This window comes from Ursus arctos, unplaced genomic scaffold (assembly GCF_023065955.2).
Source record: "Ursus arctos isolate Adak ecotype North America unplaced genomic scaffold, UrsArc2.0 scaffold_27, whole genome shotgun sequence".
Classification (NCBI taxonomy): domain Eukaryota; kingdom Metazoa; phylum Chordata; class Mammalia; order Carnivora; family Ursidae; genus Ursus; species Ursus arctos.
Window position 1 is genome coordinate 23,066,135 of NW_026622952.1, and position 24,503 is coordinate 23,090,637.

The following is a 24,503-nucleotide window of genomic DNA, read 5'->3' on the forward strand; positions in this document are numbered from 1 at the left end:
CCATCTTTGAGATGAATGGAATGTAATCAGGAAAAGATTTTTGTTTGATAAAGAGTTAGAAAAATTAATTATACAAACATCAAACATAAATTCATAAGTAGAAATAACATGATTTGTGTATGTATATCATAGTCCTTTTCCTTTGTAGACTGGAATCACTAGAAGATTTCTGAATAAGCCATAAGGAAGCAGCCATTGGCCAGATTATAAATGTAGCAACCAAATCATAATCAGTTATTCAAATAAAATGCCCTTGCAAATCATTGGTTAAAAATTGTGTGTGTGTGAATTTAACAGAGAACTATCTATCCAAGTTCTTGTTAAATCTACTTACCATTTTGTTTTCACAATCCATTTGCTTAAGCATGGTGCGAGTAAAGGAAGAGTTGGAGGAATCTGTCTCACAGGCAACAGGTGATAGGTCTTCTGTCCACCCCTGAATCTCAGTGGAAACCAAACAAAACAGAAGAAAGTTTGGCAAGAGATGAGCAATAACCCAACTTTAATTTTGTGCCCCCCCCCCCCGCCGCCACCTCTAAGAGCTCAGCTGGGACATTTTGTTCATTCTGCATTCATGAAAACATTTCACAATTGTGTGAACATACCAATACAATTGATTTAGATACACAATAGCTTGAGAATGATTGGGCAGAATTCCAAATTCAAAATGTAACAGGACATGCAGGATTGAAGCTCACAGACTATTTTTTTGATAATTGAATTTCATTCAGTTTTAGCCATTAAAAGAAATGAGCAAAGAGGGGCACCTGGGTGGTGCAGTTGTTAGGCGGCTGCCTTCGGCTCAGGGCGTGATCCCGGCGTTCTGGGATCGAGTCCCACATCGGGCTCCTCCACTAAGAGCCTGCTTCTTCCTCTCCCACTCCCCCTGCTGTGTTCCCTCTCTCACTGGCTGTCTCTCTGTCACATAAATAAATAAAATCTTAAAAAAAAAAAAAAGAAAAGAAATGAGCAAAGAAAGAACCGTTTCCAATTGCAGTTTCAGGAAATGACCGAGATAACATGAGTCAGAAATACACATTCACCATTTATATTCAGAATCATCTGTGTCACCAATTTTATACATATGACTTAAAAACCCTCCTTTGGGGCGCCTGGGTGGCGCAGTCATTAAGCATCTGCCTTTGGCTCGGTGTGATCCCAGTGTTCTGGGATTGAGCCCCACATCAGGCTCCTCCACTAGGAGCCTGCTTCTTCCTCTCCCACTCCCCCTGCTTGTGTTCCCTCTCTCGCTGGCTGTCTCTGTCAAATAAATAAAATAAAATCTTAAAATAAAATAAAATAAAATAAAATAAAATAAAATAAAATAAAAACCCTCCTTTATCTTCAGAAGAAGAAATCCTTGCATATCTACATTGTGAAGCCTATCAAATTACATGATGGTAGAGGAAAAACAACAGCTTTTCAATGTTTTATATCTATTAAGAGGTATCTTAAGGGATGCCACTGGAACACTAATGCAACTTTTCTAGAGATAGTGTTAAGAAAAGTTTTCTTAAGTAATGTTGTCTTGACACATAAAATGTAAGCAGCCAAAGGGAAAGGTAACGCTCCTTTTGGAACATTTGAACTGCTTGTGCCTAGGGATTTTGTTCCAAAGGTGAGTTAAGAGGTCTTGCTTTCAAAGAGTGTTGGTCCCCTTCTTTTCATCAGAAGTTTCCAGAAAGCCTGCGCTCAGCAGTGACAGGTTAAACTAAGCTACTGAGAGGCTCTTGTTCTCCGCTGAGATAATAAAGAGTCATGACACATTTTATCACAGATCTCCACATAACAATGCAGAATTTCTACAAGGAAAACCTGAGAAGAACTGTTTCTGGTTGTTTTCTGTTATTACTCCTTCCCATCCTTATCCGCCATCCTCATCCCCCATCCACACCCCCTTCTGCTTTCCACATTAAATGGTAAATAAAACACATAGAGCACTGGGTGTTATATGCAATGAATGAATCATTGAACATTATACCAAACACTAATGTACTGTATGTTGGCTAATTGAATTTAAATTAAAAAATAAAATGAAACACATGGAATGGTTGTTGGAATATTATAAGTGCCATTCACTTCTAAATGGACATTTTAGATGGATTCCAGATTTTAAGAAGAGAGTTGTTCAGATATCAACAGTATGCTTTAAATAAAATCTCTGAGACACATAGAAGTAACACTCCTCCTGGGAGTCAGGCTTCTGTGCAAATCCTTGGAGAACATGGAGTGTTGTTTAGATATCTGACTAACAATAACCATCAAAGGGAAATGAAAAGGTCATTTTAGCTCATGTCTCCTCTTTCTTAGAAGCCATGTAATAGAAAAATAAATTCTTTTATTTTTGAAACAGAACTATTTTTTTCCAAAACTTTCATCATTTTAATTGGAGGTGGAAGCAACCAGAAATGTTAGAAAAAAAGTAACACTAACAGATTTTTCTGAAACTGTATTTACTTTTGTTTTATATTTTTCTTTTCTATATTTTATGAGTATGGTGTTAACTTTAAACTATTGGAGTCCTGATACACATTTAAAAATAATTTATGATGATAGATTTTAAGAAGTACTTAATAATCAAATGTAGATATTCTTCATGAACAAGTAATTGTTCAGTTTCATAGGTTGGTAAAGAGTACACAAATAGATCTGTGTTAGCAATATACAGAAAACATATGAAGGGAGTGATACTCTTTGATTCTCCCATGAAATTTTTATGTAGGATTCAGTATGGCTAGGAAACAATGGACATAGAGAGGAGAATCCTATCATTATTTAGGTCACGGAAATGAGGCAAGGTGGTTGGTTAACAGGAGTTTATACATAAACCTACTATGAGAGCATGGGATCTACCAATGGCTAGAGAGGGCATGATAAATTTGCAACAATTAGTGTAATATATAAGTATGAACTCTCTTTGTTCATGTTAGTATGACACTGAAATCATGGAATTTTGTAGTTCGGTGTTCCAACTATTGGTGACCACCACAAGTCCATATGTGGAGTGGACTCTTAGATGTTTAAAATCATTAGGAGTGTTTGGTTTTGTGTATGTTTTTATTGCTTAGTTGATTTTTAAAATATTTTATATTTTGTATTTTGTATGCTCTGTCATAGCCCAGTATTTGCAAATGTCTGGCACATAGTAGTTACTCAGTGAATATTTGTTGATAAATTAATAAATGTTATTGAGAGAAGCAGATTGGGGGAGTTTCTGGGAAAAGGTGAGACATATGGCTACAGTTCACAAAGCATTACCATTCTTCACTTGGTTCTTGGCAAAGAAAGAACCCTGCCAAGAACAAAGACGTCAGTTTTCAAGTTTAACATTTAAATTAGACTTTTAAAAGCTCAAAAGACAGACCACCAACATATAAAACTTCAGAGAAATGAAGTCCCAAATCTGGAATTTAAATAACAAGATTGAAGTTTGGTAAAGTTATTGTAGAATTTTTTACTATAACCCATAGCATTAGTAGGATGAAAAAAAGACCAGTTTTCTCACACTTCTCAGGAGGTTCATATAAACCCTTTCTTGATCTCAGTCTCGGGTGAAGAGGTATGCAGAGGTCTGAGAGAAGAAGGAAAGACAGTGTGGACGGTGGTTTGCGATCTGGGCTCCCACAGCTTGCTCTTGGTTGGAAGGCTCCAGGCAGTTTCGGGGGGATTACAGATCCCAAATAAGTTTTGTGGATTCAACATCAGGAGAATCTTGCCTCCTCTTTCTGACTGGAATCCTTCAGGATAGAAATGGCAGTGTGACATGCTTAGAGGACAGGACCTGAAAAAGTACATGCCCCACCTCAATATTCCTTCTCCAACTTTCCAGCATGAATAAAACAGAGCCAGTGAAGTTCCCAGGGCCCTCATGGGAGACACAGAAGGTCCCTAAGAATTAAGAGTTAGTGTTCTGGCCAGGGAGTTCTTGTACTAAAGACCTTGGAGACTCCACAGACAAGACTGTAAGGTGTACAACTCAATGAGAAGAGATAGAAGATGCCCTGAGTCTTTGAGGACCAGTCACACCACAGAGAGTCAGGAGTGAGACAGTGGGGTGGGCATGGCTCTGTGCGGCTCTGTACATTGACCCTGTTGGAGAGAACAGACCACAAGTTACATGAGCCATGGACCCAGAGCCCACAGGAAGATACACAGGGGTCCAGGAAGCATCAGAAGAGAGAAAAGACCAGGTGTCCCAAGACGAGGCCAGGATGATAAGGGCTGAACTCTCAATTCCCCCTCATAACAACTAGATCACATTCAGAAAGAGGATGAGAAGGAGGAAGAAAGAATCATTAATTCGCTGAATTTGAATCTTGAATTTGGCGAAATCTTTTTCTTACACAACTGTAAACCTTAAGTGGCTGAATTCCCTTAAAAGAGCAAAAAAAAGTTTTCAATCTTTGGTGGAATTGTGGTTTCCAAGGAGAAATGGAATTTGGTTATCAGGTAATACACATGGTTATGTTGTTGCTCAACTATTAGGCGATGAATTTCAAACCTGCGCAACAAAGTGGAAAGAGGACGCTTGCTTTTGAGTAATTAACTAAGCAACCTTGTGTTCTTTTTTTTTTTTAAAGATTTTATTTATTTATTCGACAGAGAGAGAGACAGCCAGCGAGAGAGGGAACACAAGCAGGGGAAGTGGGAGAGGAAGAAGCAGGCTCATAGCGGAGGAGCCTGATGTGGGGCTCGATCCCATAACACCGGGATCACGCCCTGAGCCGAAGGCAGACGCTTAACCGTTGTGCCACCCAGGCGCCCCGCAACCTTGTGTTCTATCCTAGAAACACTGGATGGTAAAGTGATGGATTACCCTCAAGAAGATTACAATCTAGCGGGAGAAACATATGCAAACATATATATGAAAAAATAAAAGCAGGAAAAATTCCTAAGGATAAGTTGAAAAAGTCTCAAATATGGCAATAGCCCTTAGCTCGAAATTGGAAACCAGGAATCCCATTCATACCCCAACGCTCTACACTAACTAAAGGGCCTTTAGGTATGGAAATAACACGGGTTCTTGAAATCTGCATATATGTGGGAGAGTGGGAATTCAGTGATTATACTGCTACTGAAAAATTGCTTAGCCCTTTGAGGCACCATTTTCTGTAAAATGAAACTACCACCACGTATCTCAGAGGTGAAATGTAATAATGTTTATCAAGTATTTTGTCAACTATTGGTGTTTGTATCTATAACTGGATTATTTGGATCCTGTTCTGCTCTACAATAGCCATATTTTTAGATATTTTAATCCCAGAAAAACACAATAATAGAATGAAAGAAGCCTTATCTAACCACAAGGCCTTTGAATGTTACTGTAATTGTTCTTATTATGTTGGGGAAATAGATATATCACATACCTGTAGACAATTGCACACAGCTCAGTACCTGGCTGTTATTACATGGCATGGAAGTGAGCCACCAAATGTGTGAGGGACCATCACTGTGATGTCACTGTACGTCTCTAGCATGACCCATTATGCTGTCCCAAGGGTCTCACCACACTGATGTTAACTCTAATTCATAACTGAAGAGGACACACTGGTCTCATTTGCTAATACTGTAGCAAAATATTTTTAATCAGTTATGGAGGGATTAAAAATGAGTGATCATGAGAAATCTTTGTTAGTAAGATCTATTTGGAAGCTTCTGGTATTTGGACTCCAAGATATATTATCTTCTACTATGGACTTCTAATAAATGTTAGTTTCTCTCTCTTCCCTCTCATAAAATTTCATCTCGGTCTGAACAAGATAGGTGCCTAGTAGATGATCCTATGTAAGAAGGTAAATCAAGGCTACATTTTATAATCCTTCTAAATTAAAACCTGAGCATTAACCCCAAGATTATACTTTATTAGCATATGAAAACAGAGGACTTTATATTATCCTGAACATAGACTCAACTCTTATGAAAGAAATGCTTGTCAACTTCATATTTAAGATAATTGGTAAAGGAATTGGACTGACCTTTTTAAAACAGGACTGAAGCTTGCCCTTCAATATACCTCTGGAAAAAATATACTAAGATAATTAATAATTATTAGTGGAAGTTGGATGGATTGGAAGAACTATAAATTGTTTTACCAAAGAAAATATACAATTCCTCAAGAACCTGCAAGTGAAAACTTTAATGGGGAAATTCATGGTATACAATCACGTTTTACTGGTTATTAAATAAAATTCCCAAGTCAATTTTTTAGATTGATTCAACTTATGTTTTGGACTCATATGTTTATGCTAAAATCTTCGACTCTTTCCCACTATTTGGTAACCATGAAAATGTTCTGAACAATGTCTGCTTTTGCTCGCAGTTGTATTTTTAGCCTTGGGCTGGTGTCTTGCTCCGCATTCTGCACTAGATTCAGTAAACATTTACCCAAAAGTTAAATTGAAGTAGAACTTGTTCTAGACATTGGGAGTAGAGATGTGATTCAAACAGATAAAATGACTCAAAAAACTTGAGAACAAAAACACATCTAACTACTTACCTACCGACAAGGAAACCAAGAACTTACCAGATAGGGAATTAGCTAATGTCTCAAAACCAGTTAGGCACTGAGAAAGGACTAGAATGTGACACCCTGACTTCTCATTCATTGTTCATTTTTGACCAAGTGGCACCTCCTGAGGGAAATTAATGCCTGTTGGCTACCTGGCTTCTTGTGTCAAAGTGGACCCCCTGCCATGAAGACACAGCTAGTGGTTTTGTTTCTAAAAGAGTTTTTGCCATAAAAAATTCCTGTTGGTATAAAACAGTGTGGTATAAATTTCCTCTGTGAAAACTTACCAGTCCTGTATATATTGCTTAATTGGGTAAGGACTAAGAGTTCATGGCAACATAAATTCGGAAAATTGTGAAACATCCCACAAGATTTACTCACAGTGCATGGCGTGAGTTTCTTCTTTTCTCTCCTCTACACTTAATCAAATTTACAGCACATTTATGAAAAAAATAACATATTTGTGCATTTTTAAATTTTATTAGAATTTCCTTGTAATGATACATTCTAACATTGATAAAGAATTAGAGATCTTTAGAATATATTTTGGCCTGTGTATAATACATGTCATTATGATTAGGGACAAGTTAGGTGGGACTTATGAGCCACATCTTTATTTCTGTTTGTTACACTGTAAAACATTTCCTAAAAGTACTAGCAGAGACTTAGTATACGATATACTTTACCTTAACTTATCATTATGGAGACTAATTAGGAAAGTATTTGATGGTTCACATTAATACACCTTAGAATAAATCAGTATAGGGAATAATTATTGTGATTTTTTAATTTGTTTTGTTTTGCTTTTTTTTTTTAATTTGGCTTCTGAACATATTCAGTTCCCGGGGAATCTGCTATTAGAGGGTTTTCTAAAAAAGAATACTTAATAGAATGTTTTTATTGGCTCTTTTCCCAACAAGAGTTTACGCTCCTATGGATTGTGACTTTCACCCACCTGTTAATGAAATGTACAGATCAGACCATCATTTTATTGGTGAGGAATGGAAAGATTGAAAATTCTATGAAAACAGGGGAACAAGATCACAAAGGAGGACAAAAAGGAGGTTTGGGCATTATAAACACGGCTTGAACACTGCATTGGAAACCAAATCACCTGGAACCCTGGTTTACCTTTTGGAACATATTGATCTTTATTATGGTCGAGACTGCCTGAAAATGATCGCTTAGACATCTTGAACTCAAAGATATCAGAGATCCAGGACAACGTTTTGACACTTCAACAAGAGCTCTCCAACAATCAATACCAATGACACTCTCTAGCTCTCCTGATGGAGACTACTGGTTCTTCATGTTGCCAGATATGAGAAGAATGGAATGTGATTTCACAAAAAGAGACTTCGAATTAAAATGTTCAAGCGTTTCTATTCTGTGAATCCCTGGGAATGATGAACCCTCAAGGGACTTGTATTAACCAGTTGCCATTTTGTTAATTAGAACATATCTGGGGGCGCCTGGGTGGCACAGCGGTTAATCGTCTGCCTTCGGCTCAGGGCGTGATCCCGGTGTTACCGGATCGAGTCCCACATCAGGCTCTTCCGCTATGAGCCTGCTTCTTCCTCTCCCACTCCCCCTGCTTGTGTTCCCTCTCTCGCTGGCTGTCTCTCTCTGTCGAATAAATAAATAAAATCTTTAAAAAAAAAAAAAAAAAAAAAGAACATATCTGAAGGAAGAAGTGTACAGAAACATCCTCAGGTTGGTCTGTTCGCTTCCCTTGGAGAGCAAGTTGCTCCACGAGATCTTGGAGAGCACATTCGTCGTAAGGAATAGTTGAGATACAGAACAGCAAGCTTGTGTCGTGGTAATTCTGGTACAGTTCACGGTGGAAGGATGAGAGCGTGACCTTGATGAAGGCATTCTTTTTTCTTTTTTTTTTTAAGATTTTATTTATTTGGGGGCGCCTGGGTGGCTCAGTCGTTAATCATCTGCTTTCGGCTCAGGGCGTGATCCCAGGTCCTGGGATCAAGCCCCACATTGGGCTCCTCTGCTGGGAGCCTGCTTCTTCCTCTCCCACTCCCCCTGCTTGTGTTCCCTCTCTCATTGGCTGTCTCTCTCTGTCAAGTGAATAAATAAAATCTTAAAAAAAAAAAAAGAAAAAATATTTTATTTATTTGACACAGAGAGAGAGAACACAAGCAGGGTAAGGGGTGGAAGAAAGGGGGAAGCAGATTCCCCCATGAGCAGGAAGCCCAACACAGGGCTCTGTCCCAGGACCTTGGGATCCTGACCTGAGCTGAAGGCAGATGCTCAACTGACTGAGCCACCCAGGCATCCCAGCAGGAGAGGATTCTTAAGAAAAATATGCTATAAATGCTTCGTAAAAAGAGAAACATATGTAAAGATCCAGACTTGCTAATAATCCAAGATCCAGTGGAAGAGAAAGACTTATAAATGTGGTTAAGTGTGATAAAATGGTTCATTTGAACTTATACCCTCAAATTCAAAGAACTTACACCAGAGAAAAATCCCAAGAGTGATGATGATTGTGTCAAGGATGACTTTAGTGTTTATATCTTTATGAACAAATTTATATAGAGTCATTGGATACTCTGCAAAGAGAGAAAGCTTATAAATATTTTATTGGGAAATAAAGTTTTTTAAGAGATCAACTTTCCACTCTCAGAGTGTTCAGAAAATAAGACACTTTATAAACACAACAGATGAATATCTTTTCCTATTTACCTGTTACTCATAATGTATATCTTAATTACAGAGAAACACATATTAGTGTGAAAACCTAGTTATACCGAAAGACATGACTACATGACTTAAAGATAAAAATCATAACATTCTGACAAACACTTTCCAGAAAATTTTAAACATGTAGTTACATACTTATTTTGATGGTATTCTGTTACGTAAATACTTTTGCAAAAATGGCAGTTCCTTCTACAATTGCTTTAGTAGATTTCTTATATTATGAGTGAATTTACTGCAGTATGCTTGACATTATTTGTAATTTACATTTCACTATTAAATAAGAAAAAAAAACTGTGATGAGCATTTCTGTTTGCTCTCATGTTTCATTTATATCCTGTTGACCAGTGGTTTGCATATTTATGCCTATGAAAACCACTAACCAGTATAGCGGGGAAGCATTTAAGTTGATAGATCTGCAATGTCTTACCTGATTCCTGCTGATAACTAACGGCACATTTTTGTTTTTGTTTTTGTTTTTCTGTATTAACTTCTAAGTTTTCCTTTAAGGGACACCACCTGAGTGAATGAAAACTTTGGTATCATTAGCACGGTCTTGCAGACCATAGGGATTCTCAGTCCTATGTGCTTTACTTTTATCTTCTCTATTAAGGAATTAGGATTTTCCTCATTATTGAAAATCACATATTGAAAATCACATTTAAAAAGAAAAGATGTGCATACAAACTTTGAAAGACACGTACTAGTTTGGATTTATGCTACAGTAGATTTTCTTTACGTCATGTAATAAGAGGAGATTAGAAATCATGTTTATTTCATACACTGTGCTAATAAAAACAACTGCTCTTTGATAAGCCACAATTCATCAGGTGTTTTATCCCAACTTGCTAGTTAAATTATTACAATGATACTAGTTGATACTCATTTTTACAAGTTTCTCCTTTCTCCCTGAGGTTGGAGAAAGTGAACAACGTACCCCAGATATCAGAGCTAGTAGTTGGCAAGATCGATCTTGAAATTATGTTCTTCCTTACCCCAAAGCCTACCCTGATGCCTAATCTGCCTGGTTCGTAAACTTGCTGACAGAACCCTTTAAATCTTTAGGATCGCTAAAGGAAATCATTTCTGTTGAGTTCATTTCCTCAAGTTGTCTCTTAAAAAGGGAACGGTGATTATTCGTTCTTCCTTGTGTTTTCCTGAAGTTGTAAATTTCTTTTTTTTTTTTTTGAAGTTGTAAATTTCTAAAACAGAAAATAACCTTCCCCAATGGCTTCCTAAGTACTTCTTTTTACTGTGACTGGTGAATCCTTTTAAATATGAGCGAACTACTTGTATATATTCAAATAAGGAAAAACTTCACATTCATCCATTGCTCATGAGAACATAGGCTGTGCATGGCTGCTGTGTCCTCTGTCTTTCTTCTTCTCACCTTCCCCAGTGTCCATGACATCCAACACCAGCTAGTTCCCTTTAATATTACCAGGCGTCTGATTAAAACATGGGTAATTTAATTGAACTAGCTTTTCAATGTTCTAATGCTTCCAATACAGCAATCTAGCCACTTCAATCTGATACCGAAATACATCATTTTTGTTGCTCTTATTTCTCATGAACAGAGGAGCCTACAGGTGCTTTCCCACCTCTCCCTTCAGTGCCTTTCCCCTTGAACACCTTAAACCTCTGCATTTTGCAGCTGTTGAGAGGGGTTGCCCTACTTAGACGCCTCACTACCTTGCTGCAGGTAGGAACAATGTGGTAGGAAGCAATCTTGTTTCTACCATTGCTCTATCTTTGTCAGGGTCCACTTAGATTCTTAATGTCTTCTCAGGGGGCCATACTGCAAGCACTCTCTTTCGTAACAACTCCTCCAATCCACTCTGATTTCTGTTCGTCTGGTTCCCCACCGTGGATACTGATATTGAAGAGTTCAAGGCTGGCTGATTTACCTGCCACCTATGTCTCCCTTATGTCTCACTTTATATGGCACAGTTGTGGGCTAAACCGGGTCCCCTGCAAAATCCATACGTGGAAACCTTAAACCCCGGGATCTGAGAATATGACCATGTGTGGAGACCAGGCCTTTAAGAAGTGACTTAACTTAAAATGAGGTAACTAGGGTGGGCCCTAATGCAACGTGACTGGTGCTCTTATAAGAAGAGATCAGGATTTAGACATATACACAGAAGAGGCCACAGCAAGTGGGCCATATCTGTAAGCCACGGAGAAGAGCCTCAAGAGAAACCAAGGCTGCTGAAACCTTGATCTCAGACTTCCAGCCTCCAGGACCACAAGGAAATAAATTCCTATCGTTTAATTCACCCAGCCTGTGGTGCTCTGTGAAGGCAGCCCCAGAAGACTGATACAGGCCCTATAGACAAGAAAAAGGAAATAAAACATTGACTTTTTGGAGGCAATTCCTCTGTTGTCCATTTTGCAAAGACTTTTAGTGATTCTCTATCTCATAAGGAGAGTGTGCGCTTGAGATCAACACCACGAAGGAGTGAGGGACACAGAACTGGGCAGAGAAATCTTAACTTGTAGTACCGTCACAATGAAGGAGACAGCCAGTTTGATCAGGATCAGTCAGCAGGTGCAAGGCAGCAAACTCTTGAGCAGAGTGGTCCCTCGTGACCCAAAACCATTCCAAGCATCCCAGCCACGTTCTACCCTGGCTCCTGCAAGTACACCTGCTGTGTCTTGAAATCTCCTTCAAGATGTAGCCTCTTAACCTCCTCTGGGGTCCAACACTTTCCATGTTTGGTTGTTATGATTTGACTTTCGTTATTCTCTGGTGGAGGTGAGTGGAGATGGGTAGATCCTGAAGGAGTGCATGTTGTTCTGTAAGGTAGAGACTTCTTCGTGATCTTTAGATGTGGGGGAGGGAGTGGTCACTAGACTCTCACAGGTGCAGGTGAGACAATTCTGTAGGCTTGGAAAGTTCAAGGGGATTTGGAGTTTCTGGGTTCTCTAGACCATCAACTCCAATGTCTCCATCCCAGGTATCAGGATGCTGTTCCTTCCTGTCCCTCCCTATCCAGGGCTTTGCTATAGCAGCATTGCCAAATGAGAAATCAACTTTGTCCAGAGCTTTACTACACTTACCATGAGACCCTGGGCCTGATCCTTCTGGTCCAGGAGACAGGGCTTCTATTTCTATGCTTGCAGGGAGGTCCAAATGACTGTCGTACATTGGTGATTCATCACCCTTTCCAATTCCCCAGTACACCCATAGCATTTAGCAAGAATCATCTAGCTCTGCTATTCTTTTTATTATGACCCCGCTCAGCTCTCAAGTGCATTATCCTCACTGCTGTGCCATCCCAGCTCATCAGTGGAAGTTTTAACAACTGGCATGACTGCAGCATGGGGGAAGGAGGGGGTAACCCAAGTCTCCTTAGTACACTGATAAACCAAACAATTGTCAAGAGATGTTGTCTCATCTCCATCCATTAGGGCTGCGGTAACAAAATGCCACAGCCTGGGTACCTTACAAACAACAAAATATTTCTTACTCAGAGTTCTGCAGGCTGGAGTCCAAGATGCGAGGTGCAGCATGGTCAGATGAGGGCCCTCTTTCTGTTCGTAGTCAGTGCCTTCTTGCTGTGTCCTCACACCGCAGCCGGAGACTCGGAGCTCCGCGGGTCCCTAAATTTTATCAGGCACAATACTATTCATGATGGCAGAACTGCCCTCCCAAAGGCCCTCTCCTAATATCATCACCTTTGGTGTTTAGAATATCAACAAATGGATTTGGGGGGGAGCAAACATTCAGACCACAGTGGAAGTGAAACAGTTTAAAAATATCATTATAAAGTCTTCTTCAGATTACTATTAGCAACACTGTCTAAGGTGAGATTTCTGGGAACCAGTATGTGAGCTAGGGATACTCAAATCCCTGGATACTGAATACTGTATCTGAGGCAGGGAAGTCACTGAGGAACACACTAGTGATAGATGTCAGGCGGTCAAGGATGCAGGATTCGTTACAAAACGAAGGTCAGGTGCCATGCACTTATAGCAATGGTGTCAGCTAATCCCATGGGGGACTCTTGAGCTGGGATGGCACTTGAAATTTGCCCAGAGTCGATTGGCATGTATACGGAAGTTGCTGGCTCCAGGCTGCTCTCAGGGAAAAAGTACAAACTTGAGTAAAGAAGCTCTCTTTGGCGGAGGACAATTCCAAGAAGAGACTCAGCAAGTTCCACGCAAGACGCAGCTGTGAGCCTTCAGCCACCCATCCTACCTGCAGCTGAGGATGAATGCTTCTGTCTGGAACAGAGCATCAGGGCAGCGGGACATGGCAGCCACCACACTTAGAATCCTGAGGAAACTAGCAGAGGCAAACAAGCCCTTGAAGAATGCACCAGTGTGAGGCTGAGGTCCTCTCTGCCCTATCATCCATGAGCGAATAGTGACAGAGCCCTCTGTTCCCAGACTCAAAAGCAATCTAAATATTTCATTCAGCCAAATTGTCCCCTATGTCTCAGAGCAGGAGCAGAGTGTTTCCATCAGAGCTCAGAGGACTATGGTGTTCTGCCATGGTGTTCCGAAATTCTATTACTATTAATATTGATTAAGCGTTATAAACTAGTTTTTAAATGTTGGGACACAGAGAAAAAGCATCACCATCAATGTTTCAGAACTCCTGTGTTCATTTGCATGAATCCCCCCTCCCCACCCACCTATCTATTCACGAACTGGGGTCACTTGCCTTTTGCATTGTTATTCTAGGTTCTCTTCCTTTTTTTTTTTTAAGATTTTATTTATTTATTCGACAGAGATAGAGACAGCCAGCGAGAGAGGGAACACAAGCAGGGGGAGTGGGAGAGGAAGAAGCAGGCTCATAGCGGAGGAGCCTGATGTGGGGCTCGATCTCATAACGCCGGGATCACGCCCTGAGCCGAAGGCAGACGCTTAACCGCTGTGCCACCCAGGCGCCCCTCTTCCATTTTGTATCTTGAGTTTTTTTCCTTTTAATTTTGCTTTTTTAAACTTCAACTTTTTTGAAATATATTTATGCACCATAAACTGCATTAATTAAAAGGACACAGTTAATGAGTTTAAGAGACGTGCACACATCGGATATCATCACCATAGACAAGAAACAAGGTATTTCTTTCACCCTGAAAGATTCCTTGAGCGCTTGGACCGTCTGTTCTTCTCTCCACCTCGCCCCAGGCAACCAGTGATCTGCTTTGTGTCATTACCAGTTACTTTGTATTTTCTATTATTTTATATAAATGGAATCCTACAGTAAATACTCTTGATTGGCTTCTTTTATTAAGCAGACTGATTCTGAGACTGGACCATGCTGTTTACATGTATTAGCAGTTCATTCCTTTTGCTGCTAAGTGGTATTCTTTGTGTGGATGCCCCACATTTTATGTCCATTCACAGATCGATACAAATTGTATTTATACCCGGGGCGCCTGGGTGGCACAGCGGTTAAGCGTCTGCCTTCAGCTCAGGGCGTGATCCCGGCGTTATGGGATCCAGCCTCGCACATCAGGCTCCTCCGCTGGGAGCCTGCTTCTTCCTCTCCCACTCCCCCTGCTTGTGTTCCCTCTCTTGCTGGCTGTCTCTCTCTCTGTCGAATAAATAAATAAAATCTTTAAAAAAAAATTGTATTTATTCCCAGTTTGGGATTTTCATGAATAATTACCTGTGCACAAGTATTTTGTAGACATATGTCTTTATTTCTCTCAGGTGAATGCATAAAAATTAACTGCGAGGACGAGTAGTAAGTACGTACTTAACTTTTAAAGAAACCACCAAACTGTCAGAGCTGTTGTGGTTTAAATTCTTATCAGGAGTGTATGTTCCACATTCTTGCAAAACCTTGATATTGTTGGTCTTTTTAATTTGAGCCATTCTAATGGCTGTCAAGAGGTATTTATTTGAGGTTTCAATCTGCATTTTTCTGATAACATACTGAACATGCTTGATATGATTATTCGCCATTCATAGATCTACTCCGATACAGTGTCTGTTCAAATTTTTGCCCATTTATTTTAATTTCCTATTTTCATGATAATGAGTTGTAAGAGTTCCATATAAGGTTTTTTGTCAGATAATATGTACTTTGAAAATGTATTCCATAATGTGGTTTGACCCTTGTTTTCTTCATGGTGCTTTTATAGAAGAACATTTTTAATTTTCGTAAAGCGAAGTTTTCTTTAATAGTTCATGCATTTTTTTTTTTTTTACTGCATCTGAAAAATCTTTGTCAGAGTTGCAAAGATTTTCCTCCTATATTTTCCTCTGGAAAATTTATAGATATTTATATTTAAGTCTAGGATCAATTTTGCCTTGATTTGATCTCTTGCCATTTTTTTTGAAAAGACTTTTCTTTCCATGATGAAAATTGCCCAATGCTGTGAATTTATTTCTTCAATCAGTATTCTGTTTCATTGATCTGCATCTCTCTGTAAGTCAGTGCACCACTTTCTGATTTCTGGAATCTTCACAAGTCTTCAAATCAGAATATTTAAATTCTCTAAATTTGTTCTTTTTAAAAAAATTGCTTTCAGAATTTTAGGTCATTTGAATTTCTGTATAAGTTTAAGAATAAGCTTGCCAATTTCTCTACAAGCCTGTCGCTGTTTTTCACTGTGATTGCCTTGAATCTGCAGGTCAATTTGTAGACAAATGACAAACTATCAATATTGAGGCTTGCCAACCATGCCTGTCATCTCTGTGTATAAATATTCTGTTGATTTCAGTAGAGGTCTTGTACTTAGTTTGTTACATTTATTCTAAAGTGTGTAATGTGTGATGCTGATATAAATGAAATTATATATTGTCTTCTGATTGTTTGCTGCTAGAACACATATTCTTTTGTTTTTCACCCTGTGAACTTACTAAATTTCATTTGTTCTAGTAGATATCTGTAAATTGCTTATAATGTACTGAATACATAGATTTGACGTCTGCAAATACAGACATTTATTTCAGATATATATGCCTTTAATCTGTAAAAAAGCAAAACATTATCTTCAAGTACATGATGCATTTAGGATTTAACGAAGGGTAACTAGTTAGAAGCTCACAAACTCCATAGCATGCTTTTCTTTAATAATTAAGAAATGGTCATGATGCCCTAGTAAGATATTACTTCCTCCTTTAAACGTGACTGCCAGCCTCACTGACATAAAATCTCCTCTTATCTGTATATCCCCTTCCCAGCTTTTCTCCAAATTATCACCTTTCTCTGGAGCAATTTTACTTTTTTTGGTGTCAGCTAGAATGAACTACTATGGCAGCGCCAGTGCACCTGCGCGAGACAGAGCGCCCCCTCCCTGGTCCCTGGGGCACTTAGATGGCAACGGGCGAGGAGACATCCTGGCCATGTCCGGTTACTGGCGCGCATGTCCGCACAAGTGCAACTGTGTAACGTCGGGACATCGCATACATGGAACAAGAAGCACACCAGCATACTTATAAGAATGTCTGCATGGGGATTATGGGGACTTGTTTTCCTTTTTTTTTTTCTCTTCCTTCCTTCCTTCCTTCCTTCCTTCCTTCCTTCCTTCCTTCCTTCCTTCCTCTCTTTTTCTTTCCGTCTTTCCTTCTTTCTTTTTTTTTTTGTCCTGTATCTTTCAAATTGGCCATAATAAAGCATGCACCATTTTTCAACTGTGAAATCAAAACTTTGTTTATAAGAAGAACCCTATGAGAAAGATTGCAATTGTTGGTTTTCAAACATGTCATAATTATTTTGTAAAGCTGAGAAATGCAAGGCTTTGGAGATTCCTCTTTGGACGGCACTTTTAAAAAGAGAAAACCTCTCCTTTTCAGTTATGCTAGTTGGTAGCATTGTATCTCTCTTTTATTATCCAATTAAGACCATCTTTATAGTCATTACAAGCTCATCTGCAGAAACTTTAGATTATTTATGCTGAAGGCTTTTCAAGCAATAAGTAAATTATGGTGTATATTTGGAGGCTTGTTTGCATATAAAATTTTTGAATGAGAGTTTTCTTTAATATTAAACTGAAATGAAAAAAAAAATCATACCCAGTGCCACTTCGTTAGTAATGCTGAGTTAAATTATATCTAAATATCTAATATATTTATATTACTATATTAAATATGTTATTTTTATACAATTACTATAGTGTTATACATTATTATTTAATGTTATATATATTCACATATGTAAGATAAGCAAAATTTATGTGATTGTTTATTTTAAACATGACAATAGAAACTTGTAATAAAATTTCTTTCTTAAGTTCCTAAATTGCATACATGCTATTTGGCCTAAGATATTAAATACTTTCATGGATTTCCAAAACTCAATTCATGGCAAAAATTAATTATAAAAGATAGAATTCCTTTTGTGTTCTATCTAATAGTTTTCATGTTTAGAACTACATTGATGAAGTTCAGTTTATTTGGGATAAAAGAGAGATACAATGGCTTTTTGGAACTCATGAGAATATATGTGACCTCTTTATTGAAGAATTGTAGTTCTCTGTCATGCATAGATTATTGGTTTCTTTTGTTTGTTTCATTTGATTATAAACCCTTTAGGGGCGCCTGGGTGGCTCAGTCGTTAAGTGTCTGCCTTCGGCTCAGTGCATGATCCCAGGGTCCTGGGATTGAGCCCCACATCAGGCTCCTCCGCTGGGTGCCTGCTTCTTCCTCTCCCACTCCCCCTGCCTGTGTTCCCTCTCTCACTGGCTGTCTCTCTCTTTTGTTAAATAAATAAATAAAATCTTTAAAAATAAATAAATAAATAAGCCCTTTACACTCTGATTTGTTAAATCCCTCTTCTGTTTGGATAACAGTTTTAAGGAGACACATTGACCCATCTAACTGGGCATGAGTACAAGCAGGTAGTGAGGGGTAAATCTGGCTTCATGGCAGGGCGCTTAAATAAAATACCTCTGGATTTTTAGCTAACTGCAAGCATGAGTCAATCTCTTGAACTAAATGCCACCAAACTTAGATTGCAGTAATTGGTGTTGAGTCTAAATGCCAAAATCAACGCTTAGGGAACTATAATGAAATTGAAGCCTGGACACACCAAGATGATGATGATGTATCATCTGATGGTAAAATGAACTGTACATGTTGGTTTTGGAAATAGATGCCTTAAAAAGGGCGTAGCAGGTGCCTTTACATCATGAGTGTTAAAATGTGGAATCAGTCCAAAGGGCAGAACTGAGACTGATCTACAGAACCACATAAGTGATGGACTGAATCTTATGCTGTGGGTTCTCTCCCTGGCAGTGCGGAACTGGATCCCGGGTATCCTGCAGTCCTCTGTGAAATTCGTGTTTCAGCTCATTCTTAGCTGTGATAGATGATCTGATTTTTCTCTTCTGCCTGGATGTACGTGATCTCAGTCTAAAAGGGAAGAGATTGGAAACATCTGCCAACCTGGAGCTTACTAAGATGAAAACCATGTTAAAGTATCCAAGAGTCATGTAAGTTTCATTTTTATTCTTTATTTTAAAATTTTAATTCCCATATAGCTAACATACGGTATTATATTTGTTTCAGGTGTACAGTATCAATATAGTGATTCAACACTTCCATAATCACCCAGTGCTCATCAGGACAGGTGCACGCTTTCATCCCCATCACCTATTTCACCCATCCCGCCCCCCCTTCCCTCTTGTAAACATTGGTTTGTTCAGTCATGTATATTTTAGATGACATTATTAGAAAGCATGAATTCACTTCCCCCTTGGAAAATACAAAGATTATTTATTTATTTATTTATTTATTTATTTATTATATACTTACAATTTATTATATAATTTCAAAAATACATGACACAGAACACAAAGTCCCATTTTTTTTAAATTTTCAGTCATCAGAGTTTCCTTGAAAATAAAACGTAGTGACACAAAGTAAATCATACCTTTAAAAATGCCATTCAAGTAATAACCCAAAGAAGATTGTGTTGAGTTTTTAAGGACTAGAAGTGAGGTCCAGGACAACCTTTAGCAGCTCACAGAGCTCTTCTTTTTCCACCTTCAAGGTAGCTTTGGCTGACTTCAGATTGGTGCTGGCAGGAGGCACAAGATTTAAGAAGAGAAAAATACTTAAAATGTTAAAGAGCACCACTATGATTATAAATTTATTAATTTAGGGTCAGTCCTGGACAGGTAGGTGGATCAGGATTTACAAAACTTGATTCAGTTACATGAAGATGTCAGTCCGTTTATGATTTCTCTTTTCCCATTCTACTTCCTTCCTCTCCTTGTTTTGTATTTCTTTTAAGTTATGGTCATGATTCTCACACAGGTATATTTATTCCTAAGGGATTAAGTAAGGTAAGAAGAAGATTCTTTGTATGTATTCTCTACATAAATACAGCATCCTCAATAGGCTTCTCAATCTACTTTAAGAATATATTATTTTCTTGGTTTTGTCCAAATCATATAAACCCCAGACAGTGACTTCAGCAGGTTACTGGAATAGGAAGCCCTCAACTCTCCTTACCCTCACAGACATACTACTTCAACAGCAACACACAAATCAGTCCCCTCTGTGAGAAATCCAGAATCCAGTCAACAGACCCCACATCCTGGGCGATTGTGAATCTCTCCACATCAAAACTAGTAAGAAAAGCAGAGGTAACATCCCCCATCACCACCACCCACCACAGTACAGGAAATCGAGAAGGGAATTCCAGCACCCAGCTGATCCCTGAGAAGTCACAGAGCTGCACTGACTTAGTACTGCAAATTTTCTAGCTTCTTCCCAAGAGGGGCTTCTATCTTGTGGCCTTGGAGAGCTGACTGGGCTGCCATACACTCATTCCCCCAGGGGACTACCCAGAGCAAAGTGGTGGTTTGAACTAACATGCAGGTGTAGGGGAGGAATACTTTTCGCTTCTCTTCTAGGTTCTTTGGCTGGTATAATAATTAAACTGACATAAGATTAACAGGAGAAAATCATTTGATTTTCATACGTACAGGAGTTCATAGAAATATGAGACTCAAGTAACCACGGCAGGCAGCTTTTACGTGTTTTAGACAAGAAGACAATACATTTGTAGAGAATTGGCAAGACAAAGGTGTTTGAGCTTGGGGTAGTAAATTAATGAAGAAGGAACAAGGTTTGGTTGCACAGCCCTCTCAGCCCAAAATTCCCTATCTCTGGTGATAAGTATGTCTGTCTTCCTCCTGGTACAAGGAGGGTACTCTTCACATAGGGAATTTATTTCCTGATTTCAGAAGGACAAAGGAGGTCAGAGGGTTCTTCTTGCACTTACTACTTTAATTCAAAATAATTAATATTAGGAGCGCCTGGGTGGCTCAGTTGGTTAAGTGTCTGCCTTCGGCTCAGGTCATGATCCCAGGGTCCTGGGATAAAGTCCCACATCAGGCTCCCTGCTCAATGGGGAGTCTGCTTCTCCCTCTGCCCTCTGCCTGCCATTCTGACTGCTTGTGCTCTCTCTTTCTCTGTCAAATAAATAAATAAACAACATCTTTTAAAAAACAAACAAAAAACCCCAAAATAATCAATATGGAAAGTGGCATATTTTTTTCCAGCTAAATTGTATTTTATTTATTTATTTTTAATTTTTTTTATTATATTATGTTAGTCACCATACAGTGCATCCCTGGTTTCTGATGCAAAGTTCGATGATTCATTAGTTGCATATAACACCCAGTGCACCATGCAATATGTGCCCTCCTTACTACCCATCACCAGTCTATCCCATTCCCCTACCCCCCTCCCCTCTGAAGCCCTCAGTTTGTTTCTCAGAGTCCATAGTCTCTCATGCTTCATTCCCCCTTCTGATTACCACCCCTTTCTTTATCCCTTTCTTCCCCTACCAATCATCCTAGTTCTTATGTTCCATAGATGAGAGAAATCATATGATCATTGTCTTTCTCTACTTGACTTATTTCACTTAGCATTATCTCCTCCAGTGCCGTCCATGTTGCAGCAAATGTTGAGAAGTCGTTCCTTCTGATAGCTGAGTAATATTCCATTGTATATATGGACCACAGCTTCTTAATCCAGTCATCTGTTGAAGGGCATCACAGCTCATTCCACAATTTAGCTATTGTGGACAATGCTGCTATGAACATTGGGGTGCATATGGCCCTTCTCTTCACTACGTCTGTATCTTTGGGGTAAATACCCAGTAGTGCAATGGCTGGGTCATAGGGTAGCTCAATTTTTAACTTTTTAAGGGACCTCCACACTGTTTTCCAGAGTGGCTGTACCAACTTGCATTCCCACCAACAATGTAGGAGGGATCCCCTTTCTCCACATCCTCTCCAGCAATTGCTGTTTCCTGCCTTGTTAATTTTTGCCATTCTAACTGGCATAAGGTGGTATCTTAGTGTGGTTTTGATATGAATTTCCCTGATGGCTAATGATTTTGAACATCTTTTCATGTGTCTGTTAGCCATTTGTATGTCCTCACTAGAAAAGTGTCTGTTCATATCTTCTGCCCATTTTTTGATTTGTTTATTTGTTTCTCACATATTGAGTTTGAGAAGTTCTTTGTAGATCTTGGATACCAGTCTTTTATCTGTAGTGTCATTTGCAAATATATTCTCCCATTCCGTGGGCTGCCTCTTAGTTTTTTTGACTGTTTCCTTGGCTGTGCAGAAGCTTTTTATCTTGATGTAATCCCACATGTTCATTTTATCTTTTGTTTCTCTTGCCATTTGAGATGTGTCATGAAAAAGGTTGCTTTGGCCTATGTCGTAGAGGATTTTGATGGATTCCTGTCTCACATCGAGGTCTTTCATCCATTTGGAGTTTATCTTTGTGTATGGTATGAGAGGGTGGTCAAGTTTCATTCTTTTGCATGTAGCTGTCCAATTTTCCCAGCACCATTTATTGAAGAGACTGTCTTTTTTCCACCAGATGTTTTTTTCCTGCTTTAGTTGCCCAAAGAGCTGAGGGTCCATTTCTGGGTTCTCTATTCTGTTCCACTGGTCTATGTGTCTGTTTTTGTGCCAGTACCATGCTGTCTTTGTGATCACAGCTTTGTAGTACAACTTGAAATCCGGCATTGTGATGCCCCCAGCTTTGTTTTTCCTTTTCAACAGTTCCTTGGCTATTTGGGGCCTTTTCTGGTTCCATACAAATTTAAGGGCTGTTTATTCCAGTTCCTTGAAAAATGTCATCGGTATTTTGATCGGGATAGCATTAAAAGTGTAGATTGCTCTGGGTAGCATGGACATTTTAACTATGTTAATTCTTCCGATCCATGAGCATGGAATATTTTTCCATCTTTTTGTGTCTTCCTCAATGTCTTTCAAGAGTGATTTGTAGTTTCTAGAATATAGATCCTTTACATCTCTGGTTAAGTTAATTCCAAGGTAACGTATGGTTTTTGGTACTGTTGTAAATGGGATGGATTCCCTAATTTCTCTTTCTTCAGTCTCATTATTTGTGTATAGAAATGCAATGATTTCTGAGCATTGATTTTGTATCCTGCCACATTACTGAATTGCTCTATAACTTCTAATAGTTTGAGAGTGGATTCTTTTGGGTTTTCCATATACAGTATCATGTCATCTGCGAAGAGAGACATTTTGACTTCTTCTTTGCCAATTTGGATACCTTTTATAACTTTTTGTTGTCTGATTGCTGTTGCAAGGATTTCTAGTACTATGCTGAATAATAGTGGCGAGAGTGGGCATCCTTGTCGTGTTCCTGATCTTAAAGGAAAGGCTTCCAGCTTTTCCCCGTTGAGAATAATATTTGCTGTAGGCTTTTCATAGATGGCTTTTATGATCTTGAGAAATGTACCCTCTATTCCTACACTGGCATATTTTGGGGTAGCACATTCTCTTCCCCTTTGCAGACATTTCCCACATTCCTGTCCCCATCTCAGCACAGAGTGAGAAGGTGATGAATCCCAGCCCCAGCATCTCCTTGAGGACGTGTGGTACATGTCCCATGTCCCAGCTTTTCTGGGGTTGCCCAAAAGGCTAGCTTGTCTCAGAGTGCTAGCAGGCCCCAGCTCAGGCATACTCTAGCTGCCTGCAGGTCAGTGACAACAGGGGCAGCTGTTACCCTGAGCACACCGCTAGTCTCCACAGCGCCTCCTCCTGGCTCAGCGCAGAGCGAACAGGTGAAAAATCCCACACCTCTGCCTAGTCCTAGAGGGGAAAACTTCAGACAGGCGTGCAACAATCCAGCTTTAAGAGGGGCTACCAGGGGATCTAGTTCCAGGTACCTTGCGGCACTAACAGAACCCAGCAGAGTGCAGACACCTGGATATCTGCAGAAGGAATCCTGCCGTCTGTATCAGCATGGGTGAACCCGGAGGGCATCTTGTTCAGTGAAATAAGTCAGTGACAAAAAGACAAACACCACATGATTCTGCTTATATGAGGTATCTAAAACAGCCAAACTCATAGAAACAAAGAATAGAACTGGCTGCCAGGAGCTGAGAAGAGGAAAGGGGAGTTGCTATTCAATGGTTATAGTTTCAGTTATGTCAAAAGAATAAATTCCAGAGCCCTGCCATACAACATACTGCTTATAGTTCACAGTAATCTATTGTACACTTAAAATCTGTCAAGAAGGTGGATTTCATGTTAACATGTTTTTACCACAATAAAACAAAATAGAGTAAGATAAGATAACTGAAGAATCACTGAACTCTCCCTCTGAAAATACACTATATGTTAATTAATTGAGTTTAAATAAAAAATAAATTTAAAAAGACAGTAAAAAAGAGTAAAAGAAAAGAAAATGATAAAATAATTGCATAAATAAGTAAAATAAAATAAACCAAATTGTATAAACTCAAGAAAATGATACCACGCTAATAAGCATCAAACTGGCAATTTGATTCGTTTGCTAAAATGTAGAAACTAAATTATAATGTAAATCATTCAGTTTGTTAGTAAAATTGTTCATAACATGGGGTCTTTTTCCCAGTGTCCTTAGTAACAAAGTTAGTCTCTGTGACTGAGCCTGGGGTCGGAAAATCATACCATATGTATCATCGCCCAAACTGGGAACATCTCAAAATCAGCACTGCTTCATTTTGCACTTAATTAAACTGAGAATATATTCTTAAAAACAGATCTTTCATGAAGTATAGCGACTCTTTAGATGTTTTGATGTAGCTTATTTAGAGTAAATAATCTAAGGAATGTGTAATAGGAAAAAGTTCAGGTTTCATCTGATATTTTTGGACTGAAGTCTCAGCTTATGATCCATTCTAGCTTTGAGGACATTATTTAGGGTCTGTTTTTTTCTCAACTTACTTATTTAGATGACTAGAATATATTTCTCACATATATTTGGTTTTCCCCCACAGTTCCTGGCTCACAGCTCCCCAAACCTCAGGAATTTCCTGAGAGGTAAGAGCAAT

General features: G+C 38.9%; 1 long non-coding RNA gene across 2 annotated transcripts in view; it reads left to right on the forward strand.

Moving 5' to 3' along the window:
* LOC123001544 (uncharacterized) overlaps positions 1 to 24,503 on the forward strand; it is a 590,601-nt gene that overhangs the window by 558,360 nt on the left and 7,738 nt on the right. For both annotated transcript variants that reach the window (XR_008955962.1, XR_006410538.3), the window contains exons 6-7: positions 18,422 to 18,618; positions 24,450 to 24,492. This is a non-coding gene — a long non-coding RNA (uncharacterized LOC123001544). The remainder of the gene's footprint in view (positions 1 to 18,421; positions 18,619 to 24,449; positions 24,493 to 24,503) is intronic.